Here is a 26,682-nt window from a genome sequence, read left to right as displayed (position 1 = left end):
GACGTGAGTCAGGTCCTCCCATCTCCGGCTTCCTCCCCTTCATGACTGCTCTCTGTTATTTAGGACTTAGCATGCTGGAGGCTTCCTGGGAGACGACGACACTGATTCCTTAGATAGAACTGAAGCTGAGGCAGGTTAAAGGACTTTTTCAGGGGAGATACTGACTTGAAATCGGTGATTTTGTTTCTATACCTTCCAGTGCATTGTGCAAGATGACAAAACTAAAGAGAACTATATCCCCAGTGGCAGGATTCGCTACAATTCATTTACAGTTAAAATAAACAATCAGGTGAGAACTGGACCCATTAATTCCTAAAGTTTCAAGATGAATTCTAAACCAGTGTTGTACAACAGAACTTTCTGTGGTGATATAAACATTATATTCAATAGGGTAGCCACTGTTCACATGTGGCTAGTACAACTGAGGGACTAAAGCTTAAAATCTATTTAATTTCAAGTAAATTAAATTTACATAACATAGGTAGATAGATAGTGGCATCATATGAGAGAGTGGAGTTCCAGATTCTTCAGCGTAAGAAAATGCAGCTGGTGAATAAAAACCCCCCAAGTCAGTCTCAGTACCCAAGAATGTATGGAGCCATTTATTTGAAGCAAAGGCTATTGGGTCACTGTTTAAAAGTAAACTCAGCCTCCAAGTGTAAAATTGTATGTATATAAAACTTGCTGGCAAAACACAGTTGTTCGTGTGGTAAGAACGAGTATTAATATGACACGATGTCCGCCCTCCAGGCTGGTGAGACCTATCACTTCCGGTTACTCTACTTCCACAGGACCAGGGAATGATTCCACCTGACACATAAAGTAAGAGGAGGAAAAAGTCAAATACCAGCTGCAAATATCACGTGCTATTGTACACTCTTTACTTTGCGGCAGGGCTATTTTTCAGCAATAGTTGAATCTAGGGCAACTGCCAGTTATGTCGTCCATTGTCTGCTGACACAATGAAGGGTCCCTGCGAAGAGGAGCATGCTGTCCCCTCGGGGAAGGGATTTCAGCTCTGTCCCGGCTGCACCGCCCCCATCTCCAGCCCATGGCGCTCTCCCCTTCTTCACTCTTTTCCTGTCTTCAGCTGTGGCTGTGACATTGATTTTCACGGAAAACCAACGGGCTAACACTTTCCAGTAAACCCATCCCGTAAACCCCAGGAGGAATGACTTGAGACCCAGTCTTTATTTGAAATAATAAAACAAGAGTTTGGAGCAAGAGGCAAAGCAAGGGTGGAACTCATTAAGAGGTTTATCACATGCAATTAATGCCTCCCTGGAGGTGTAAAGACAGCTATTTAAATTTCATAACAAAATTAAAACTGAAGGAAAATCTTTCTGTATTTGTCTAATATGCATCTAGCTGAACACAGATGAATTTCAACTCATTCTAAGCTGTATCAGTAGAAAATTTTAGTGTCTTTAAAATGTGTCATAACAAGTAAGGAAAACTACCCATATTTTCCAGGAGCCAGACAAAAAGAAACACTGTTATTATTTGTAATATGAAATTCACTATGGAAATCCCACAATAACTATTACAAGATACAGTGTTTTGGCCATGAATTGTTTATGCGACTTATACAGCTCCCTGCTGTGGTGGATTTGGTTTATCTCACTGTTCCGTTCAGCACATGATGTCCTCTATACCAAGCTGAAATATACAGATAGCTGTAAGAGCTCGTTGAATAACTATATCTAAAGAGGGATCATTTTTAACTTAGAAGGAAATCTCTAGTATAAGCAGGTTGCTCTGTCTTAATCCTTTTCCTACTTTCCACTTTTGTCAAACTTAGAATATAATACAGAAACAACACAATGTTGGTAGGAATAGCTATCATATATCTTAGAATATAAAACAAAATACATTGACTAAATAGAACAGTAACTATATAGTAAAATAAAATTTAATTGTCTCTGAGTTGCAAAAGATCAAAATTCAAAGTTCTTTTGATTGAGAATGTCTTGGCTACAAACAAAAACCTGTAAGTTATTTTTCAGCTGATAGCGAACCTGTTAAATGGGTGAATGCATTGCTCACCAAGGACATGAACACAATGGGTGGAGATTGCCCTTTCTTTTTTGTGCTCTTCAGTCCATACCAGGATTATGGCGTTCTGCCCATGTCCAAGAGGAGGTAGCCAAGATCATGGAGGCTCTGAAAATGAAGACTTTTGCGTAGTAGTTTGCCCTCCTCTGCATAGACTCTAACTGTGAAGGAGTTATTGTAGAGGAACAGTAACAGTGGTTGAAAATAGTCATGGATGAAGGGAATTCAGTTAAGGAATTCACGAAAATTCAGTCTTCTAATCCACAATGTTTTTCTAAATAGCAATTACATTTAGAAGCATAACTCTGAGTTTGGATATTTAATTTTAATGCAAGAGGTACATTTTGGTGCTCTATTCAACTTCTGATGTATCAAGGAAAGAGTACAGATTTTAGCTGGTTTTTGTTCTATTTCGGTTTCATTGCTATTTTTCCTACTCCTCATAACAACTCTGCACTATAGATTCTACTACATTTTTTTTTATATTTAGGGCCTGTCTTACCAAAAAAATAGTTTATATTTTCTCCTATATAGATTTCCAGCTGACACAGCACTCTTTGTTGAAAAGACTTCACTTACTCCATTGAATTATCTTGACACAGTGTTCAAAAAATCTATTGAGGTAAATGGATAAAAATACTGTGGTACATTCTAGAGATGGAATACTTCAGTGCTAAAAAGAAGTGAAAAAGACAAGAAAAAACATGGAAGAAGTTTAAATGCAAATTACCAAGTGAAAGAAGCCGATGTGTAAAGGCTCCACTGCATGATGTATGATGTCGATCATATGAAAATCTGGAAAAGGCTAAACTATAGAGACAGTGGAAGGATCAGTGGCGGCAAGGGGGTGAGCAGAGGAAGGGATGGATGAATAGACAGAGCACAAGGAATTTTAGGTCAGTGAAAATACTCTGTCTGATTTCGTAATGCTAACTCGATGAAATTACACATCTGTCCAAACCTGTAGAATGTACAACACCAAGAGTGAAACCTAATGTGAACTAGGATCAGGTGTCAGTGCAGGTCAGTCACTCATAGGAAATGTACGCCTCTGGTGAAGGATGTGGTAATGGGGAAGGCAATGCATGTGTAGGGGTAGGGATATGCGGGAATTCTCTACACCTTCTCTCGTTTTTCTGTGAATCTAAAACTTTTAAAACAGAAAGCCAAAAAAATCTACTGACCATGTAATTGTGCATCTGTTTCTAGACTCTGTTCTTTCACATCACTCCATATGTGTTTGCACAAGGTCTTGCTTAACATGAGTTTTATAGTAAGTCTGGAATTCAATTAATGTAAACTCTCCAATTCTGTCAGCTCTTTTTTGTTGTTTAATGCTTTGGATATCCTGGTTTATTTTCCTTTCTATGTAACTTTTAGAGAAGATTTGATAATTTCCACAAATAACTTATGGATGTTTGATTGGGATTGCACTAAATGAAAGAAATTTAAACTTTTAAAATATTGAGGGTTTCAAACCATGAACATGGCACAGTATATATTTGCATTTATTTTGCCTTTGAAATTTCTCCCAGCAATTAGATTCAGTTTCAGTGCAGGTCATTTATGTTGTTATTAAAATTTCCCTGAACAGTTTGTTTTTGCATTTGTTTTAAATAGTACTTCAGGTTTCTTATTTTTGAAGTGCTAGTTGCTATTTTACAGAAATACAGTTGATTATTGAGTATTTACCTTGTATCTTGCAGCACTGCTAAGTGTACTTACTAGTTTAAACAATTTTTTTTGTAGATTCCTTAAAATATCTTACATATAAGATTATATCATCTGTAAATAAAGGTATTTTTCTTCTTTACAATTACTATTCTTTTTTTCCCCTTGCCTTTTTGCATTGTCTAGGATTCCTGGAACAATATTGAATGGAGGTGATGAGAGCAGTCATCCTCACCTTTTCTTCTGAAGGATAACATTCAGACTATAATGTTAAGTCTAGAAAGTTTTGTTTGCTTCCTTGTGGTTTGCGGGTAGCTACTACTGGTCAGATTGAGAATATTCACTGATCCCTATTTTACTGAAACTTCTTTAATACGGAGGGGCATTGAGTTCATCAAATGCAAAATTTGGGATAACTATGTGATTTTTCTTTTATTGAATTAAAAGGGTGAATTATATTGATTGATCTATGAATGTGAATCCAACATTGCACGCCTGGTCCCAGCTGAACTTGGTCATGACATAATATCCTTTTACTGTACAGCTGGAATCAATTTGCTATCTTATTAAGGATTTTTGTGTCTATGTTTTTGAAAATACAAATCTATAGTTTTCTTCTTATAGTGTCTATATATTTGCAGTTTTAGAGTAACACTGACCTCAAAAATTGGTGTGGTAAGTCCTTATTTAATGCAGAATTGTTTTTATTCTCTCTTTAAATATTTGCTGCACATGGCTAGTCCTGAAGTTTTCTTTAAAAGCCTTTTGTTTTAATTTTAATGTTTTAACTAAATATAAAGATATTCAACTTTTCTCTCTTTTTTTGAATTATTGTAGTGAACTGATTTTAAGGAATTTGTCAGTTTTGTCTGAGTCTTCAAATTGATCGAATAAGATTTGTTATTATTTTATTATTCCATTAATGGCTATCATATTCTTTGATTATTCCACTATTATTATTCTATTAGTATTCTTTTATTATTCTGTTAGTGAATGGACAATTCTATTCATCTCTTATCCCTAATATTGATAATTATTTTTTCATTTTTACTCTTGATCATTCTTGCTTGAGTTTTATTTCTGTATTGATATTGTATAAAAATCCACTTTTGGTTTCATTGATTTTACTCTATTAATGGTCCATTTACTGCTTCAATATTTTCTGCTGTTATTTTTGTTATATCTAAATTTCTACTTAGTTTAGGTTCAATTTGCTATTCTTTCCTAACTGCTAACTGTGGAAGCTTAGATTATTGCTTTTATTTATTTATTTTTTCATTCTTAAATAAACATGCAAAGCAGTAAATAACCTTAAAGCCCATTGTTAGCTCTATCCCAGACTTTATTATGGTAGATTTTATTTTCATTCAATTTCAAAATGTTCTAATATTCCTTATTATTTCTTTCTGACTTGGTTTATTTAGAATGGTTGCTATTTTTAAGTATAATTTTCAAATGTTTGATGATTTTTCAAGTATATTTATGTTCTTGGTAGCATTCTTTTGTCATTTAGAGAATAGACTTGTTATAATATGAATACCTTTTCATGTCTTGATATGTGTTTTATTGCATAGCATGTAGTCTACCTTGGCCAATGTTCCATGTGCCCTTGAAAAGAATGGCTATACTGTTATATGTTGCTTGGCGATTACTCCATATGCATATGTAAATTAAGCTAGGATTGTTGAAAATTTTCTCCAAACATACATATTCACAGATGTTTTTAACCTATTTGTTTTATCAGTTATGAACAAGTGAGGAAAGCCTCTAAATATAACTGGATTTGCTTATTTTTCTTTTTGGTTGTGTTAGATTTTGCTTCATATACTTTGAAACATTTTAATCAGGTTCATATATTTTAGGGTTTTCATGTATTTTATAAAACTAATCACTTTTTTCACTGTGAAATATCCTTCTATTCCTGGTAGTATTCCTTGTTCAGAAGTCTACTGAGTTTGATAATTAATGTAGACACTCTAGCAATCATGTGATTATAATTTACATGATATATCTTTTTGCCTACTTTTCTTGAGTTAGATTTATTATAGTGTTATTTCATAAAACAAGATTCTCCTTTTTTAGGTGTTCAGTTTAATGAGTATTTGCAAATGTATATACAGTCATATTATCCCACCATAATCAATATATAGATCTGATCTACTGTAAAAGGGCCTTCTTGGCTGCTTGTATTAGTTTCCTGTTACTGCTATCACAAATTACCACGAACATAGTAGCTTTAAATGACACACATTTATTCTCTTACAGTCCTTGAGGTAAGAAGTCAGAAATGAGCGTGAAGGGGCTAAAATCAGGGTGCCAGCAGAGCAGTTCCTTCTCCAGGGAAAGATACACCCCTTACTTCTTCAAGCTTCCAGAAACGTCTGGCACTTCTTGGTTCCTTGGCTCATGGTTGCATCACTTCAGTTTCTGCTTCTTTCATTAAATTGCCATCTTCCTGTGTTTTTGATCCTGCATCCTTCTTAAAAGGGACCTTGTAATTATTTGGAGCCCAGCCAAATGTGGGAATGAAGAAGTGGACATATTTGGGGACCGTTATTCAGCCTACCCCAAACTTGAGGCCCATCCCTTCCCCTCCAACATCTGGCAACCACATATTTGAGTTCTTAGAGTTTCGCTTGTTCAGAATGCCATATATGTGGAATCATACTCTAGTTATTGGTATCTGTAAAGTGCAGGATTATTTGAAACACATGTGAACATTTTCCTATCTGTGCTAAATTACAGACACCTTACATAATGTGACATCTGGAGGCTTCACCTCTCCCTGTTACCAAGTATTTCTGTAAATGCCTTTTATATAGAATTACAAAAAACTATCTCATATTTATGTATGCACAAGCTTTATTGGGCTTAATTAACCATAATCTATTTTGTGGTTGAATAATAATAATTCCATTCAATTTTTTCCCAACTACGCTTCTACTAAAGGACCTTGCACATAGGGTGAGCTTGATTTGGGTTTGCTAGATTGTATTAATTTTGTTTGAAAATTGGGACTAATGTGATGAAACCAGTCCCAAAACATTATCTAAGCTGTTGTCTTCATCATTATCTTTTCACACAACATTTCTTGGCTAATACATCACACATTCCATTCTGTGAGCAGCTGGCATTATATCTAGAATAGATGTAATACATTGATTCTTGGCTACTGGGAATTACCTTTTGGCACAGGAGATAACTGGATATGTGTTAACAATAGTAGATAAAGTTGTCTCTGCCTTGCTCCAAAAGACACCCTCAATGAGGCCCCAAACTCATAATATTCCTTTTTTAATTTATCCAGATTCTGTCATATTTTGAAGGAATGCCTGGAAATTCTCTCTATAACTAACAAAACCATTGAGAATTTATTTTTTTGTCCTTTACTGCTTAACTCTTCAAAAACCCCTGTGGTGTTTGAATGAATAATGAGCATTTGAGTAATCCTTACTGATTTAAGATCAGTATGTATCACATGGCATCTTCCCAAACTCAATAATGTGTCAGGCTTATAGGCAAGGTGGATTTTGATGCTGAAGAAGGTACCTCTAGTGCTCATCACAGTGAAGTCCCAGGCATCATGTGGAATGATTACACAGGGCGTGGATGACACTGCCAGCTTTAACTTTGCAGAGATGAAATACTATTTTTGATAAACTGTGCTGAACTTACGTCCAGGAAGAGTGAAGTTTATATAGAGTACTAGTGAACCAACAGTTTATGTTGCTTTAGAAATAGAGGAACATTTCACAAATGTATTTTTGAATAAGTATATCTATTTGAATAAGTAATATTATATCCTTGCTCAACAATCAGAGTGTCTGAGTAAAGAAAATTATATGCAATCTGGCACTACAGAAACCCATCTGCAAAAGAATTACTTCAAAAAAAAGAGAGAGAAAATTAATGATTAGCTGTGTGAAACACAATCATAGAATAATTTTAGGGACCATCTAGTTTGATATCTTTAATTTACACATGAGATAATCAAGGCCTAAGCTCACAAAGAGAATTTGATGACAGTGCTAAGAACTTGAGTTCTTTAGATTTCAGGTCAGATGTCTCTTCTTTCAACTTGGAATCATCTTGGCAAGCCCCTGCAACTCATGTCACCCTCCTGGGACAACGGTGCTGGAGACCAGAACTAAGAATTTATGTGGCTCTGCGATTCTGTACATTGACATTGTTGCAGGCTTAAAGGAACTCAACCTGAATTTAAAGATTTTCGATACTGATACTACATTGAGAACAATAAAATAAAGTACCCAAGGCCAGATATCAATAACAAAGAAGAGTACTCCTGAGGAAATGAAAGTCTAAATGCGGTGTGATGATCTCTTTAGAAAATGTACTAGGTCTGTATGAATATCCACGAATATATGTTGGAAAGAGGTTCTGAAATGAACCAAAAAGCAAAAACTGCACACATACAAACCCTCCCCCACCCAAACACCAACAAAACAAAACAGGTTGCAGAACAATATGTAATGTATGTGCAAAATGAAGTTCAGAAAGATATACGTGCCTGTGATGACCACTGTGAAGTGGGATTAATATGGGCAGGGGAGCATTTTTCTTCTCTGTATTTTTTTCTAGCTTCACATTTATGTTTGTTTTTTAATGTTGTTAATGTCCACATGTTACTTTTCTAATAATGTTTTAATCCAAAATTGTGCTGCATTTGAAATATGTAATCTAAAACAGTCAATTCAGTAAATCACTGACTATGGATATATTTTTGCATACATCTGTTTTAAGCATTATCTGAATGGCATAAAATATGTCAGAGAGATCAGTAGAAGTGATAGGCTTCTAATAAGCAAGATACCAATAATTTCCCCCAAAGGAGCACAGGCTCAAATTAATTATTTTGGAACAAGAGAAAATTGTTATCCTGTAACTGGCAAATATCTTTAAAATCTCTAATGTTAAACTAATGGTTATATGTATTGTCACTTGTCTGTGAAGAACTCATTCAACAGTCTGTCCTAGACAACTGCAAGTTCACCCAAATATATGTAACTGAATAGCTGAAGAGGTATTGTCTTATTTACATGTATATTGTGAAAACATTTATACACAAGCACACTTCTTGGATCTCCTTCCTGACAAGTTCATTGTCTTAACATCTCCCTGCATCTCAGGTGGGCACTACATTGTGAGTGGGGTAAACCTATCATCTTAGTTCTCATGACCGAAAATCTTAATGTCTTCTTGCTTTCGCCTCCTCAGACTATAACTGATAACCACGCTATGGTCCCAGCGACTCGTAGAGGCATTGACTTCAACAAGAGCACAATAATGATTAAGAGAAGCACTAACTGTTATTGTTGTTAACATACTTTCTCTTCAATTGGGTCAGAAGCCCCAGGAACTCATTATTAAGAGCACTAGATCAGGAGTCAGTTAATCTAAATTCCATTTCTTTCTCTCTTGGGTTAAATGTATGGACTTGTATTAATCACTTAATAGTTCTTTGTCTTAGTGACTGCTTCTGGAGAAATCATGATAAGAATCCTGACACGGAATAAATTTAGCTTTCAGCTTATACTTTCCACATAGCCAGGACTGAATTCCATACATTTAAAGACTGATCTTGAGAATTTGGGATGAATGGTAATTGCAAAGATTAAATATGATTAAAAAAAGATTTAGTGAAGTCACTTATCTGAGTCTAGCCTTTCTCTAAATATCTGTTGCATAGTGAATTTTAAAATAGCAGAAGTCTATAATAGGTTAATTTAAATGAGAAAAACAACAATTCATTCCTAACCCATACAAAAAGCCCAACCACTTTTTTCTAATATTGCCTAAAACTCTCTAACATCTGTATAATTGTTAGTCAAAAGATTTATTTCTCTAGAAACATATATGAAGGACTTAAAATAATAATTGCCAATAAGTGCGATCCTCCTTTTGCCGATTTTCTGAACAACAAAAATACACTAAGTTTAAAGGATAGCTTGAGAGTAAATTCTCCACTCTGTAATACTTCCAAGCGTTCAGCATTTCCTCAGCCTTACAACATTGTTTGGTTCTTGTTCTTCACACCCTCCAAAACCTGGAACTCAGAAAAAAATGGAGATCCAGTTTATTCCCCATTTTATTTAGTTTTATAATACTTTCTTTCAAAACTGATTGATGAATTCGTTTTCTTCACATCAAAAATTGTCTGTATACCTGTCATCATAGCAGACCACTGTACCCCACTGTGTACAGGGGCTGGAAGGCCCTGGGAGGGGTCTTGCTTCCACAAGTGGTGGGGGTGAGGGGGCTGTGGGCGCCACAGGGACCCTCACAGGCTTTGGTTTTGAGGCTTGATACACCAAGAGAGGTTATAGTTTAAGCATCATCTCCATCATCTATGCCTATACACAAGAGCCACCTGTGTTTGGATGCTTTATGTCCTGGTTCTTGTGTTTACTTGATTTTGAAATCAATGTCATAGACAATGTTTGTTTGTAAAAAGGCCCAGTTTCGTTCAGACTAAAATTCTGTTGATAGATTACCGTAATTCATAGAGGAAGACCACTACGAATCCTTTATAAATGATCTTTCAATTATCAGGTTTTTCACAGCTGTAAAATTACTCCACATACCCTAGATTTGCTTGAAGTACAGTTCTTTTACCAAATTATCTCCTTTTTCCATCTGCTTCATGAGAGATCTGATGAAGATCAAGGTTGACGAGTGAATCAGCATGATCTCAGCGATACCCAGGCTGCGGTAGCTGCCGTTCCATGGTGAAAGGCATTTCTCTAGTTACTAAAAGGCTACATGCCTTACATTTTGAAGCTTCCCAGAATCCACAACATTTAAACACAATTCATTTAAATTTTTTCAAGCTTGAAAAACCTCTGTATGAAATACGGTGATATATGTGTGGCAAGGCTTGAGATTCATCAGTGGTCACCTCTTTCTTTTGATGCATAAACATTACTAAGCCTGTTTACTTGCCTGCTTTCATAAGAGACTATTTCACTATTTTAGAAGATATTTTTCATTTAGTAGTGTGGGGAAGACATTATTGACAATGCATTCCACATCTAAACATCAGGAGAAAAAGCTGTATTTTTATCAAAACAAAAGCAGAAACATGACTGAAATTCACTGTAGAGCTTCGCCCCAGGGATTTTGCACACCTGAAAGTTCCTCTGATCTGTGCACGCACATGTATCACAGTGGGTCTTCAACTCAGATGGTTAACACTGAGGAAAAATGGACATTATATAGTGAAATTCAGATTATGAGTTCAAATAGTGCAGGAATCTTGTAGTATATGTTCTTTTGACATGGCCACCGTCATCTTTACACTAACTATGAACTGGCTTTGCTTACTTCCCATACCTCTTTATAATAATGCTTGAGTAGAAACCACAAAAATGGTTTGAATGGAATTTGTTCTACATCACAGAGATTACCTACAGTTTAATAGACACTTAAGCTAGAGATATAAGCATATGTATGTGCACATAAAATTTGAATTGTGTATTACATATAATCAGAATCTGAGATGAAGAATGTGATTAAAACAGTGGGGGCCACATTTCCCAAACATTAATAGAAAGCACAGTTTACACAGAGACACAACTGTCTTGATCCGATGAGAGAGTGGCATTCTCCTACCTCAGAGGGACCCTGACAGATGGCATTTAAGGAGCCCTCATCCACGTCATCTTCGCTCAGCCATTTCTCTTGTCTGTGTCACAGTGACATACCTCTCACATCATTTCATTCCCTATTAACCTTTACCCTGGGTTCAGGGATGATAAATAACTGAAATTTGGGGTGCAAATTACAGAATCTTCACTACCACTTACATAACTCAAATTATGTGTTCCTGTTTAAGAAAAACACCATGATTAAAAGCAAGGATTTAACTCCCAGCTTTGTGACTTCCTGCTGGTGGGACTTCCTGCCTTGGGTAAATGCATTAACCTCACCCTATCTCAAAATTGTTAACTTTAAAATGGGCTTTACACCTACTCCCAAGACCAAATAAAAAAAATATATATAGCATACACACACAAAAATGCTTTGCACAAATCCTGGCTCTTAGAGAGCATAGAATAAGCATGAGTTCTTATAAGTGTTCTTATATTTTATTAAAAGGAAATTTACCTGTGGTTTCATTTGAATTCCTTTCTGTATCAGTGTATTCATTTCAAAATTGTCTGATGCATCTGGCTGCTAATACAGTGTGCCTGTTCTTCTCTGTATCATGAGGGAGTTGATGCTTTATAGAAGGCCCTGACTATTAAGGCAGAAACAACTTCAAAATATCTTTCCAATATGCTGATAGTTCCTTTTTAGATTACACAATGAACAATAATTTTGCGTTTACAAAAAAAGTTTATGGACAATTTACACATACACAGTGTATAGGTTAGTAGATTAATAGGAGGTCAATTTGAAGTATAGACATAATATTGAGATCATGCAAGTGAAAAGATGAGGCTTTCTATTACATAAAACATGTGATAAAACTTAGAAGAAGTAAGGCCCACTTTGCACCAGATTTTAAGATGACTTTGATTTAGGACTTCTACAGTATATGGCAGTTACAAGAATATATACCTTATAAACCATATTTCACTGATTATGATTTTTTATGATGTGTTATGACAAGATTCAGTCATATCTACAATATAATATTGCTATGTATATTTGTGTGTGAGCATAGACTCTGCTGGTCATGTTGAGAATGTGAATTTGAAACCTAAGTGAGGTAGCAACCTGCCCAGAACTCATTCTTAAGAGAAATGAAAGCTGAGAAGGTGCCCGGAGCAGAGTCCTGCTCCACCACATCCCTGGCACGGTGGTGCCACTAAGCCAGAATGACGCTTGCTGCTGGCAAGCCAACAGGAACAAGAGTGTCGCTTGCAAATCTTTTTTTATTTTACCTCCAAAATGTGACACTTCAGAAAACTGAGACCACTTTCCTCTGTTGGGCTCCTAATGAATAAATAACTGTAGGGTGTTTTTATCAGTTGATAATGAGGCTGGAAATTTCAAACTATTTCTGGAGTTGATGATGCTCTGACACTGTCATCTGAATAGATCACGCGGGCTAGTGATTCTGTGGAAAGAAGCACGAGCCGTGGGAAGGGAGTGGGGTTGTCTCCCAGGTAAGGCCTGAAGAGACGAGACGCTGTGCTTCCTGTCCCACCAGCCCTGCTAGAGACCTCTGTGCTCATGGGATTTAAACAAGCAACCTGGAATGATATGCAGTTTCCAGGAATCTTTTTGCAAATGCTCATCCTGACATTTCTAAAGAAACAAGCTGCTATTCTGTTTCTTAGGGGTTATAGTCTGTTATACATGTGGAAAAAGATGTCCGTTTGGAAAAGCATCTTTACACTGATCACATATTAGCAATTTTAGGTATGTACTGTTTCATTAACATGTCATGTAAAGTTTATCTGTAATTTAATTACAAATTGATTAGGAAAAATATTCATCTTCAATCTTTGTTTTCTTTGTCTTAGAATAAATGAACAATTTAAGAGAGACTTCTCTGTAAGGCAATTCCCTTGTTTAAATTAGGCCATAAATTTGGATTACTTAATAGCAGTGCAATAAACCTGGACTGCTTTATAATCTTCCAAATACATTCACCTATAATTGTGTCAGATTCCAATGTTAAGTCTGTAAGATAAGCATGTCAGGCTTTGTTTTCCTAGATCTACAAAAGCAGACACAAAAGGAGAGAAATCAAATGATTTCATTTCTAAGTTAGAGGCATACCAACAGGGAGAACCTAAATTTTGAGATTCTTGGTGAAGAAGGGCTTCCCGGTGTAGACCAGTGCTTATACTTGACTTAGCAAGCCACACTTGGTAACAAACGCTCTACTGGTGTTGCACAAACTTGACTGCATATTCAAGTCATCAGGGCAGCCTTTAAATCATGCTTAGGTCTCTCCTTCTCTCTCTCTCTACACACACACACACACACACACACACACACACACCAACACACACATACATGTGCAAATAAGAGGGAGGTTGCAATATTAGAACTTCATCATAAATAAATATTTACATAATTGGGACAAAAAAATCAAAAGATGGCAGTAGGAGAATGGGACAGTCTAAACTCTGATTTTGTCAAAATCGAATCAAAATATGCTACTTTATTCTTTTCAGTTTTTGATGTTGAATTTTAACATATGTGCTTTTTTTAACAATTGGAGATTTGAAAGGTTCACACTGAAATGTTAATATACTCTGTTGAGCTAACCAATTTATTTATATGATAGGTATTACAAAATAGCCATATATAGATGTTTCTAGTGGTTTGTCTCTGTTCTTACAAATGCATGCATAATAAGGCTTCTCAGTCATGAAATTCTGTCTTCTATATTTGTTTTTTTTTTTTTCCTGGCATGATCTGCTAATTTCTGAAAGATCTGTTATAAGTTTACATTTGTAACTAAAGGATTCACTTTCTCCTTGAATTCTGTCAGTTTTACAAATCTCTATTTGTTTTTCATAAATGAGAGCTGTATTTTAGGTACATAAAATTCATGACTATTAAACAATCTTGAAGAATTTTTCCTTTCAACAAAGTGAATTTCCCTACTTTTTAAACAGCTTTCACCCCAAGTTATATTTTATTACTATTGTTAATTTGCTAGCATTTGCCCAGGAAATTTTAATGTCCTTTTATTCACAGATTCTTGTGTCATTGCGATTTTGTTTGCTATGTTTCATTTAGGAAGATTTTCTGAGAATCTGTCTTTAATAGATGACTTTAGTCCCTTCATATTTATTATTATGTTTGGTAGTTATTCCTGTCATATATTTTCATATGTTCTATTTATCATGTTTTTTAGTTGTTAGCTTTTTTCCCTTACCTGATTCTTGTTGGAGATGCCAAGTTTTCTGTGGTCCATTTTTTGCTAAGTATTTTTCATTATACCATCTACTTAAATTTTTTGGTGATTACTATGAAAATGTTAGCATGTGCTTAACATTTTTAATTTATATTTAGAAGTTAGTCAACACATATAGCTTATCATATTTTCACTTTTCTGGTTCCCTCCTCACCTTTTCTATGATACTAGGATCTATCATTTCATCCAAGAACATAACTTACTCATTTGAAAACTCAATTTTTACTTAGACTAAATAATTTGCTTGATTTTTTCTCTCCTGTTATTGATGCTTCATTCTTCCTGACTTGTTTACTTTTCTTGCAAAAACTGGCCCTCCAGATATTTTTTTAAACAAAGAATGTATGGAGAGCAGAATTTCTTTATCTTTGCATGTCTGAAATATCACTCCACACTTGAATGATAGTTTGACATAGATAGAAGCCCAGATGTAGGCTCATTTTCTTGTACATTTTAAGGATATTTCTCTATTCTATATTTACATCCATTCTGACTGCCAAGAAGTCTGAGGCCAATCTGGCTGTCATTTATCCATAGGTATTTTCTAATTCTGTCTTTGAAGACTTTTAAGATGTTTTTTGAATCTTTAATGCATGGAAGTTTTTACTGTGGTGTGTGCAGGTGTGTGCGAATCACTGTGTTGTTCCTTTCACCTCACTGGATCCTGACTAGGGAGGAATAAGCATGGCGGACCCTCCCACGATACTGACCAGAAGGAGGGAATTTGGGAATTGCTTTGGTTTTGCTCCTGAGCTTAAATGCAGGGCTGAACTGTTTAGGAAATCGGATCGTAATCCTTGGTATACACTGGCATCAATTAATCAAGATACCACCCAAGGTAGACTGTGATGAAGTGACAGCTGTAACAAATTATTTGGTGCACTTGACAGTTATGGCAGCAGTAATGGCAACAAGCAGTATGAGATGGATTCTTTTGAGTGCACTTGGCAATTGCAAATAAAAAAGTGAGAAACTCAGAGTCACATCGTTCAGCAGGAGGTGGCCCTAATAGCTCACTCTGTTGGTTGACTGAAGCTCGGATTCCCCAGAGCCCTCCTCTGAATAAGCTGAGATGGCCAGTCTTCCTCGGTGTGATGTAGAAGAGGGCCTCCCAAGGGAGACAGGAAGGTTGTACCATGTGGACAAAATTAGAGCTCAACCATGTAGTAGGAGATTTTATAATTAGGAGATAAACCTTAAATATAAGGACACAGAATGATTGAAGGTTTAAAAAAATGGAAAATAAAAGATACACCATGCAAATACCAATCAAAATAAAGCTTAGATAGCTCTATGGATGTCAAAGTAGACTTTAAAGCAAGAAGCATCATGAGTGATAAAAAGGGTTCTTGCAAAATGATGAAAGCAATCAATTTACTAGGAAAATAAAGCCATTTTTAATTTATATGTTTCTAATGCAATGTGAAAAAGCATAAAACCAGAAAATGACTCAGAAGAAGCAATTAGTAATGGGAGATTTAAATTTATTTGGGTTAGTAATTGGTGGAATTAGCAGAAAGATATAAGAATGAGTATTAATGATTTGAATAAAACAATTAACAAACATGTTCTAGTTCAAATACATAATATATTGCACCCTAAAACTGCAGAATACTAGTCTTGTCAGATAGACTTCAGAGACTTTCCAAAACTGTAAGTATGTGAAAATTAGTAAAGCTAATTTCAACAAATTCCAAAAATTGTCAAAGGATTGAAATAATTTAAAAAGTGATCATAAGGAAGGCAACTATTATAAAAAAACTAAAGGAAACGAGTAGCTCTAGTGGGAAATAAGAAACAAAATGCTCATTGATGTGGTATGAATTCAATCAACTGAACTTTTCCATTAGGAATATTTTCCAATGATCAGTGTAGAGTATGAAATGTAATCCTAGCTTCATCTGCATCCTGGAATTGAGACAATTTCATACAATCATTCTCAGGTAAATCCTGTTTTGGGGGGTGTTCAATGTTAAGAATTAACTTATGGACAAAAAATAGACTTAGCTATGATTGCAAGATTAATTCTTAATGCTAACTTACCTAACAAAAAGCAAATTATAGTTGATAGAAGAATAATAAAAGGAAGAGGACATATTAAGAGTTTGGGTATCCATATTTCCTTACTATCATATTGGGAAATATAAAGCTTTTAAAGTAGTATTTAAAATATTGAGGAAAAGGAGGAAGAACTAACAACATGGGTGAGAGAGGGTGAATTAGTGATGTACTAGCTAAACTCTTTTCTTTTACATTTTGAAGTAATGAATGTTAATTCGAAAAGGAATTTGATGCAAGCTATTTGTTACGGTTACAAAAGAAACCAGCAGAAAAAGCCAATAGGGGCAGAGAAAAAGGAGTAAGCCTCTGGGGAGTGTGACAGGAGCTAGAAGGGGATGTAGGAAGAGGCCTTCTCTGACACCCTGCGAACTGCAGTTGTCTGACCTTATGTGTGTGACACTTTGTGTAACGATTCTAAAATAACCGAAAGAAGTAGGTCAGCGATAGAAGTCATGTAAATGATTATGTTTGAGGGTGAGGGAGTTTAATAAACTTGATTACGTGTATTAAAAGGGTGAGGGAGTTTATTAAAAAGCAGCAAAACTGCATAAAGGAGTTTTGGGAGTAATGGGAAAGCTGTCCATACTGATGGGGATGGATGCTGAGCACGAGATGCACACATTTTACTGCACATAGATGATACTTGAACGAATAAAATAAAGACAAATATCAGGGACAATATCTTGTACTCACTAGGCATTGATTGCTTATATATAGGGCATACCACAAATATTTAATAGAATTAACAAAAATGATAATTTATAGAGTCTAACAAACCAGAAGCATTTACTCTTGTTGGTATGTGCCTTGGTGAGGGTTCATTCTTCTGGAATTAACAGAAAATCTACAAACCATGGCTTAACAAAAGGTTTTGCATTCAGTTTCTTTTAGTGTCTCTGGTATCAAAAGTCCAGGTTCACAGTTTGAAAACTTGCTGTGGACTTCCTTGGTCAAGTCATGGTCACAAAGTAGGTGCTTCAGCTCTGAATATTGCTTTTGTGTTCAAATCAAGCGTGACTTTCAAGACTTTAGAGTTGGGGAGAGCAAGGGAAGAAGGGTTTGGGATGTCTTTCCATTGGCAAATTGATATCATCTGATGCTTCTTTCCACGTTATCACCTTTCTACCGAATGCATTGCTCCTGTTACCTACTCAAGGAATTTCAAACCCCTGGTAGGTTTGGGCTAGGCCATACACTTCATTTGTTTTTCGTTCATATCTTTTAAAAATACCCAAAACATGTCTACATATTTAAATAATTAATCCTCAAGATATTTTCTTACATAAAACTGAGATTTAAAAGATCTAATTAAAGCCCCATCAGCCACATTCCAATCCCACATGAGTCTCTAGCCTGCTCCGGGCGTCTCCAGTACCAGCCTCAGAGGGATCAGGGGAGGCTGCATGCTTATTATCAAGGGATATTTCAACACAAGCTTCACAATTAGATGATACCTAAGTTTCTTTCCAACTCTGAGATTTTAGGGGAAATAAATTTGAATTTTCCCTTGAAAAAGAAAAATGTAATCCACCGATTGGCCCTTTGGTGTTCTCATTTTTCAATTATGGAGAACTGGCTTCAGGAAATATAATGTCTTATGTCAAATAAAAAATGAATTCTGACCTTCTATTTCCTACATTAGGAAATGGACCGACTGAAGAGAAAACGAAATGTGTCATGTTTAGGAAGGGGAGCACGGAGGCCTGTCTCGAGCTGGCTGTGTGGCCCTGGAGTGGGGATTCTCCTGATTCCACCGTGTGGTGCAGTTTGGCACTGATCGCACATTGGAAACTTAGCACACAGTTAATTGAAGGTCTGCATCCTAATTTTTAGAGATGGATCCTAAGCGTGTGAGCTAGGCAAGTTCTCACAATATTAAAATATTCCATTGCCACCAGTCCCTGATGTCAATACATGCTTCAGAACAGAGCCAATACATGCCCATTACCCTTAAGCATAATATTAAGGTGCTGAAATGTCAAAGAATTATTCATGATAATCTTGCCCCCTCATGCTGTACTTAGGATATGATGTCAATCTATTTATTTCAGTTCTATTAACTAACATGATTTATCATGGTGAGTGGGACTTTGGAGGTGACTCACATTGGCCCCGAAGATGATGATTATGAAAAAGTTACCTGTACATTTCACATGGACAGACTTGGTGTTGAGTGGCAACTTTCAGGAAATGGGCTGAGAAAGTGGCATTTACTCAAACTGTCTTCTATTAGGTATCCCATCTTGAGGTACATGTTATTTTACCAGGGTTGTTATTCTGAATGTGAAACAGTGAAGGGTTTTTTTTAAATTAACGTTTCAGTCTTTGATTGTTACACAACTGCTGTTAATAAAGTTAATTAAGTTTCTTTCCCCAAAGGACTTCAAAGCCACTGAAGAATAAAAATCTTGGATCATCAACCTGAAAAGTTTTCTTAATGTATTATAGACTATAAAACTGGGAGCTCTATCTGTAACCATGTAATGCTTATGTATTAAAAAATTTCTATAGAACGTAATCTTTTAGTATGGGTTTCAGAAATATAATAGCAGCTCTCAAATGAAAAATATAATTTCTGATTTCGGAATATATAACATTTTCAGAGCATCCTTTCACATTATAGGTAAAACACCACTCTACTTGTTGAATTACTAATGGTTCCTGGTTCCAAAATTCTGCATGTAGATGTCATGCCTGTTTTTAAATTTGTGGAGCTAATTGGAAGCTACATACTTCAGGTATTCATCATCTGAGGTATTCTAGAACTAAATCAGTCTATAGCACTCACAAAAATTAAAAATGCCTAAGAAAAGGCTTTTTCATAAATCCTAATAGGGATTGTAAAAAAGTTAAAGAAATATTATTAGAGAATTATTTGAAAGCTTTTTACTTAAACAGAATATACTACACTTATTAGATACCTATTATTTGTATTGAAATACAACTGTTGTATAACATATTCTAATGTCAAGTATTCAATATAATGATTCAGTACTTATTTATATTGTGAAATGATCACCACAGTAAGTCTAGTTAGCATCCATCCCCACACATAATTACAAATTTTTCTTCTTGTGATAAGTACTTTAAGGATCTACTGCCTTGGCATGTTTCAAATATGCAGATATGGTACCATTCACTACAGTAACCATGCTGCATATTATATCCCCATTACTTAAGTACTTTATAATTGGAAATGTGTACCTTTGACTCCCTTCATCCATCCCTCACCCTGGGCCTCTGGCAGCCATCAATCTCTTTGCTGTATTTATGAGCTTAGTTTTGGCTGCTCTTGTTTAAATTTCACAAGTAAGTGGGATCATATGGTATTTGTCTTTCTCTGACTTATTTCACTTAGAATAATGCTTTTGAGGAGTATCTGTATTGTCACAAATGGCAAGATCACGTTCCTTTTTAATGGCTGACTAACATTCCATTGCATACATACATACATATCATATATATGTACCATACATAGATACCATATTTTCTTTATCTATTCATTCTTTGGTGTTTACTTGGCTTATTTCCATGTTTTAGTTATGGTAAATAATGCTGCAACAGACATTCAGGTGTGTATATATTTTTGAGACAGCGCTTTCATTTTCTTTAGATAAATACCTGAGAGTGGAATTGCTTGGATCCTGTTATAGTTCTCTTTCTTATTTTTTGAGGAACCCCCAGGCTGTTTCCCATAGTGGCTGCACCAATTTACATTCCAACCAACAGTATATGAGGGTTCCCTTTTCTCCACATGATTACCAACATTGGTTATTTCTTGTCTTTTTAATAATAGCCATTCTAATAGGTTTGAGGTGATATCTCATTGTGATTTTGATTTGCATTTCCCTGATGATGAGTGATGTTGAGCATCTTTTCATAAACTTATGGGCCATCTGTATGTCTTCTTCAGAAAAAATGTCTATTCCCATTGTATGGCCAGTTTTTAATGACTGTTTTTTGCTACTGTATTGCTTGAGTTATTTCAGTATTTTAGATATTCACCTCTTATCAGACATATGATTTACAATTATTTTCTCCCATTCAGTAAGCTGCCTTTTCATTTGTTGATGGTTTCCTTTGCTGTGCAGAAGTTTTTAGTTTGATGTTAGTTTAATTATTTAAAAAAACAAAACAAAATAAAAACACTTCTAAACCTTTTAAATATTTGCCTTAAGTTTGCTATTTTGGTTTAGATTGTGAACAAGTCCTTTAATTAAATGTTTTATTATTTATACCTGAAAATTAACAATAGTTAATTATTGCCAATACTTCTGAAACTAGACAATACTTAAAACTACAGTCATAGAAATCTTACATATAAAAACACAATGTTAATACTTATGCAATGTAAATTTTTAAAACATTTTTATAACTTTTCATCACTATTGAGGCATTTATAGCTTAAAATAGATATTATCAGAATGCACAATCAACTTAGTTTGGTTTTTCTATTTAATATTCATTATAAATATTTCATTCAATGATGTGTAATCTTGCCCTTTATGCCTCTCTCTAATAGCTGCATAATAAGTCATTGATTTGACACACTAATTTTTCTTATTAATTTCTGCTTTGTAAAGATTTTTTTGGTTTTGTTTAGCAATAAGAAGATGACATACAAAAAACAAATGTTGGCTCCAATTTTCCAAAATAAGTAATCAGTTAAACAAAGCATATGACTCTTATACAGGTGGAATATCAGTGAGATATTGCATTGTAAATATAGAGGAGTCTTCAAAAATGTGAAAATACTTACAATGTCTGACACTTTTAAAAGAAGCCACTGTGGCCTGTACCAGACAATCCTCACTTTTAAGGAAAACTTAAACATACACTCTTACACATGTCTGTGTACAAAAACATCTAGAAGCATGTAAATTAAGCATTAGAATAGTTATCTCTAAGTAGCAAGATTATTCTCTTTTTTCCTTATATTTTTATAATCTAAATTTTCTAGACATTATTTTTATTAAAAATATCTTTTTTTAAAAAGATAGCTGATCCATAAAACAGAAAAATTGGCAACTAATCCTATAATATTAGGTAAAAGCAGTGCCCTAAAACTTTTGGAGAACATTGTGGTGATATATAGCAAGAGACTTAAAATGCTTAATATATGACCCAGTAATTGCATTCCTGAACATTAATTATAAGGAAACAATTCAAAATAAGCAAAATGATGCACGAGCAAGGTTTCATTTGGAAGAAACTGAATAAATCTAATATTTTCAAAATTAAAGCATTGGCAAAATAAATTATGACGTATCAGTAGAAAAAATGTTGTGTTGCTATTCACCAATGCACCATTTGTGGGAATGTCTTTAAGCTAAGCAAATTTATTTCTGAGAAATAATTTATAAATTTGAATTAGAATTTTTAATATGTGCATAATCATTAACCTACCAAACTGAATTGCAGAAATGCATTCATAGCAAAAATAGGCCATATGCACTAAGATGTTTGTATAAAGATATTTATAATAAGAAAACTTGTAAATAACTTGTGGTGCTTTCATAATCTCTTGTATAATATGCACACCCTAATTTAAAAAATTGCTCTTGATCAGTATTTATCTGGTCCATTATTTTTGCCCTTTTGAAACAATGCTATAATGAACATTAATTTCATGAAGTTTTGGGGGTGAAAAATATTTAATTCAGTCAGCATTTTCCATATTATTAGATTGACATCCTTTTATTTACACATTTAGAGTATTTCTGTCCATATTTTTACCTTTTAAATTTTATGTAACTTTAAGCATTACACGTACTAACATTTTCTCAGCTATATAACTTCTAAATCTTTTCCCTAGTTGTTCACATATGTCTTATTTATGTTGGCTCCCATTATCTGTAAGTTTCTCATTTGTATGTAACCAAGCCAATCAAACTTTTCTGCTTCTGAGATTTGGGTCTTCCAAACTCAACACTCCTATAGCAATGCCAAAAATATAGTCTCACAGTTCTTCTAATACACATATGTCCTAAGAACATCCACATCTTTTAAACAACAATAATTTTGTGCATGATAAAAGGAAGCATTTAATGTTTTCTAAATCGTGGAAATCTACCCCTTGTCCATTGATATGAAATGCCATCTTTAACGTAAGTTAAATTCATTATGTTTATGAATCTGTTTCTGGACTTATTTTTTTCTGTTACTGATCAATATTTTGAATCAATACCTACCATTCTTTTAAGAGTTCAATAATATGTTTTGGGATGTACATGTACAAAATATTTGTAATCGGTGCTGCTATTGATTAAGCTTCCTATTTTTTCTTAAATAATTTTTGTAATTTGTTTTCCTACATTTTCAAATTTGATTTTCTTAAGTTGTAGATGGTATTTTCTTATAATTTCCAATTATCTCCATGTCTGTTTTTCCTCTCCTTCCTCATGCAGTATGTGTAGCTGTATTAACACACTTATATAAATTTTGTTATTCTTTTTAATTGATTATTTTCAGAGGCTGTGTTTTAGATTCATCAGTAGGGTCTACTACTGTGCTTTGCACTTAATTGATTTCTTCTTTGATTTGTATTAATTCCTATATTTTCCTTTTAGATTTATTATATTGGGTAAGTTTTGATCATCATAATTTAAACATACAGTTCAATTATTTTTTTTCTTTTTTATAGTAAATGCATTCCAAGCAATAAATTTTTCTTTTTAATCTCTAATTTTTCTTATGATATTGTGGTTAGGAAATATGTTCTGTTATTTATGATTTTTTAATCTACAGAGACTCTTTGTAGCCTAATATAAAATTATTTATGTAATTTCCATGTTTTCATAAAATATTTTCATTCTTTTTTTATTGCATATACTGTATTATGTATGTGGGGGGATTAGGTGTATATGCTCAAGCATATTTATTGTACTATACCAATACACCACATACTTACTCATTTTTGCCCAATTTATCATGAAATTAGAGAGGAGTTTGTTATTGCCTCCAAAGATAAATCACTGAATATTAAACTGCAGGTATATAACTTTCTTTCTTTTTTCTCTGCTCTTTTTTGCAGTCTGGAAATATTTCAGGCTCTGCTCTGTTTTGTTCCTTCCCAAGCTATAATCTCTCGGACCCAACCGCCTAACCTGGCTGAGGCAGCCGCGTGGGCAGTCTGGTCCGGAGGGGACGGCTCGGCTCCCTGCTGCTCATTACACATTGGGGGCCACAGAGCGACTGTTCCTGCTGAACTAAAAGCAGTTGTTAAGGTCCAGAAGCTCCAGATAATTCCCCAAATGCTTTCCTCTCCCTGTGGCTCTTTTACTGATTCCCATTCCCTTTGGTCCTCTGGCCGTTCCTGTAATATTTTTCTGGGAGTTTTTTGAGATGTAGTTTCTCAACTTCCATTTCTTCTCCAGCCTAGTTAGTTTGCTTTCTATCTTTGAGACATAATTCAGAATTTTGAGTCTCCTGATTATACTCTTTCTTTTCTTTCCAGCTTTGTAATATCTTTTCAATTATTTCAAGGGATTTGGGATAGAAAGTAAGATGGAGATGGAGATGAATTGAAACATGATATCTTGATAAAATATATCCTCTACTTAGAAGTCTGATGTTATTCAAAAAATTAATCATTTAAATTGATTTTCCTTGATGTATTCAATGCTAGCAGTATTTCATTTTCTGCTTATTTGTTAGCAGTCCATAATAATGTAAATTATTAAAACTACATGCAAAAATCCAAAGAAATTGAAATAGCAGACCAGACTGTCAAAAGGCCATCTTGTGTTCAGATGTTGGAACTAGGGACATGATGGCACACCTGGCTGAGATTCCCTGTGTCAGTTTCTCTTAAGACAGCAAACATATTTTATGTAACATTTTGGTTGTTATTTCTGCCTTCAGGTGTCTGACTTTTAAGTGAACTTTGGCCAAGTGAAAGCACAACTCTTATGAAATCAAACCATTAAAATTAAAATTTAGAGTCATGTTAGTTACTGTTTGAAAAAAGATTGTTAAAAGTGATTAACACAAAACTGTTACCTCTAAAAAATCACAGCTCCTCCAATAACAGTACATTCGTCCTGAGTTCTAGAATATAATATGAAAATAAATAGTAAGGACATGTTAAGGATGCCTGCAAATTCTCCATGTCAAAAATATTACCCAGTCTCGTTACGTCCCCCCTCCAGCACTGTCCCCACTGTAGCCCAGGTCGGCCGCCACCCAAACATGCCTACCGCACGCTTTTCCTGTCTTGTTTGAGTGGTGGTGTTCCTCTGCCCCTTTCCCATATATTCTCCACATTACACCCAGGATGGGCTTTTCAAACTACATATCTGATACTGTCATTCAGGAGCATGTGCCCCTTCAGGGACCACCCAGAGCCCTCATTCAGACAGGTGCAAGGCCCCATATATCAGGGATGGGTCATAGCATCACTTAGCAGCAGCTGATGCCCTGCTGACCACTGTTCTTTCTGCACTACACCAGCTTTGTTCATTTCCTTGACCACAGCCTTCTATTTCTGCTAATATGGCAAGCCTTTTACTAGCCAAAACCATTTCCTTCAAACCAGACAGATAAATATTTAAAAATATCTTTTGAATAGCAGACAGAATCAGGTAAAATAGTGGTTTGTACAACCAGAACTGAGTGAAGGTGGGAGCCCTCAGAGACAGGCAGCCCTCTGAAATTAGCTTTGCCAGAAGGGCATCTGTCAACCCAGATAAACCTGCAAGTTCCTTCTCCCAGGTTCAGAGCCTTCCCAGAGAATTCATGCTTCTGTCCTCAGGGTGGGACATCAACAGGACTAGTCTCACTGTTTCACTTTCTTATGCCATCCTTTATCCCTCTCTGCAGCACCAGTTGCATGCATAATTACATAATTCGTTGTACAGTTAACTGATTTATATATCTCTTATTCCATAAGGGCAGCTACCATATCTTCTGTCCATTGCCCTAATTCCTTTCCCCAAAATCATTTCTTGCACATAGTAGAATCTTGATTAAGTATTTGTTGAATGAGTGCAGGCATTTGTCAATTAATTAATTCACCTCTGAATTCAGTCCATGGCAGCTGTCTTTCAAAAACACCCAAAGAGATTTAAATGCAGATCTTCATTTATCTTCATGTTGCATTACAGTAACTTGATATTTCAATCAAACGTAATCTTTACTACAAATCACACTGATGACAGATGTGCACTTCTTAGATTAGAAAAACAGCATGTATGGGGTACACTTTCAGGAGGAGCCTTCTGGACTTCACTCAGAGTTCCATGCACACATGAGCACAGTGACCGTTTCAGGCAGATGTTTAGCTGGAGCAACAGACAGGCTGTGGTTGACCTTTACATGAAAAGAAAGGCAGAGTTGGCAGGGCATTTTACTAGAGCAGCTCCGAGAAACCCTTGGTCTTTTATAGATATAGTAATTACACATCAGGCATTAGCCCCAGTGCTATCCATGCCCTGCAGAAGCGTGGTGGCCTCAGCATTGTGTAAGCGAGGATGGCTCCCAACAGCCACTTGGGCATAGGGCATTACTCTCAGGTAAAACTGGGTTCTAAAAATATGATGAAACCCAGCAATGTGATAAAAGCATTGATGTATTACAAGTTTTTACCAATATTTATGTATGTATCTGTAACAACTAGAAATATGATTTTTCATTATGTTCATGGAGAGGGAATAGCTATGACCAAAAAGGGAATCTCTACCTGTGCATGATTGGGCTCCAGTTGGGCTGGGTTAGATTTAATTTTATTCATTGTTCTCTGATGAAAAGTATTCATTTGTTAGATAGAAAGTCAAACCTAGTGTTTAAGATATTTTAGAAATCCACATTCATCTTTCCATTTGGACATTTTTAACAGAGTGTGTGTTCCAGCACTGTTATTGTTGATCCCAACATGGGTGAGATACTCTCCTAGTCCTTGAGGGTCCCTAAAGTTGTCTCTTCCATAGATGCCAGTGAGTGAACATGTTTCTTCACTTATACTTATTCATCCACTTGACAGTAATGAACGGCAGTGT

At 35.1% G+C, this 26,682-nt stretch overlaps 1 long non-coding RNA gene across 3 annotated transcripts; it reads right to left on the bottom strand.

Moving 5' to 3' along the window:
* Window positions 1-9,624: 9,624 nt before the first annotated feature.
* Window positions 9,625-26,436, bottom strand: LOC130679923 (uncharacterized). Of its 3 annotated transcripts, none has more exons than XR_008992916.1 (4): window positions 25,703-26,436; window positions 24,689-24,736; window positions 10,872-10,937; window positions 9,625-9,790 (listed from the first exon to the last, which is right to left on the bottom strand). It is a non-coding gene; the product is annotated as an uncharacterized LOC130679923 (long non-coding RNA). The 3 variants fall into 3 exon arrangements; XR_008992914.1 differs by lacking the exon at window positions 9,625-9,790 and adding an exon at window positions 18,828-18,964 and having other exon boundaries at window positions 10,848-10,937; XR_008992915.1 differs by lacking the exon at window positions 9,625-9,790 and having other exon boundaries at window positions 10,848-10,937.
* Window positions 26,437-26,682: the final 246 nt, after the last annotated feature.

This window comes from Manis pentadactyla, chromosome 12, assembly GCF_030020395.1.
Source record: "Manis pentadactyla isolate mManPen7 chromosome 12, mManPen7.hap1, whole genome shotgun sequence".
In the NCBI taxonomy this organism is placed as follows: domain Eukaryota; kingdom Metazoa; phylum Chordata; class Mammalia; order Pholidota; family Manidae; genus Manis; species Manis pentadactyla.
This window is presented reverse-complemented; position numbering and strand designations above follow the sequence as displayed.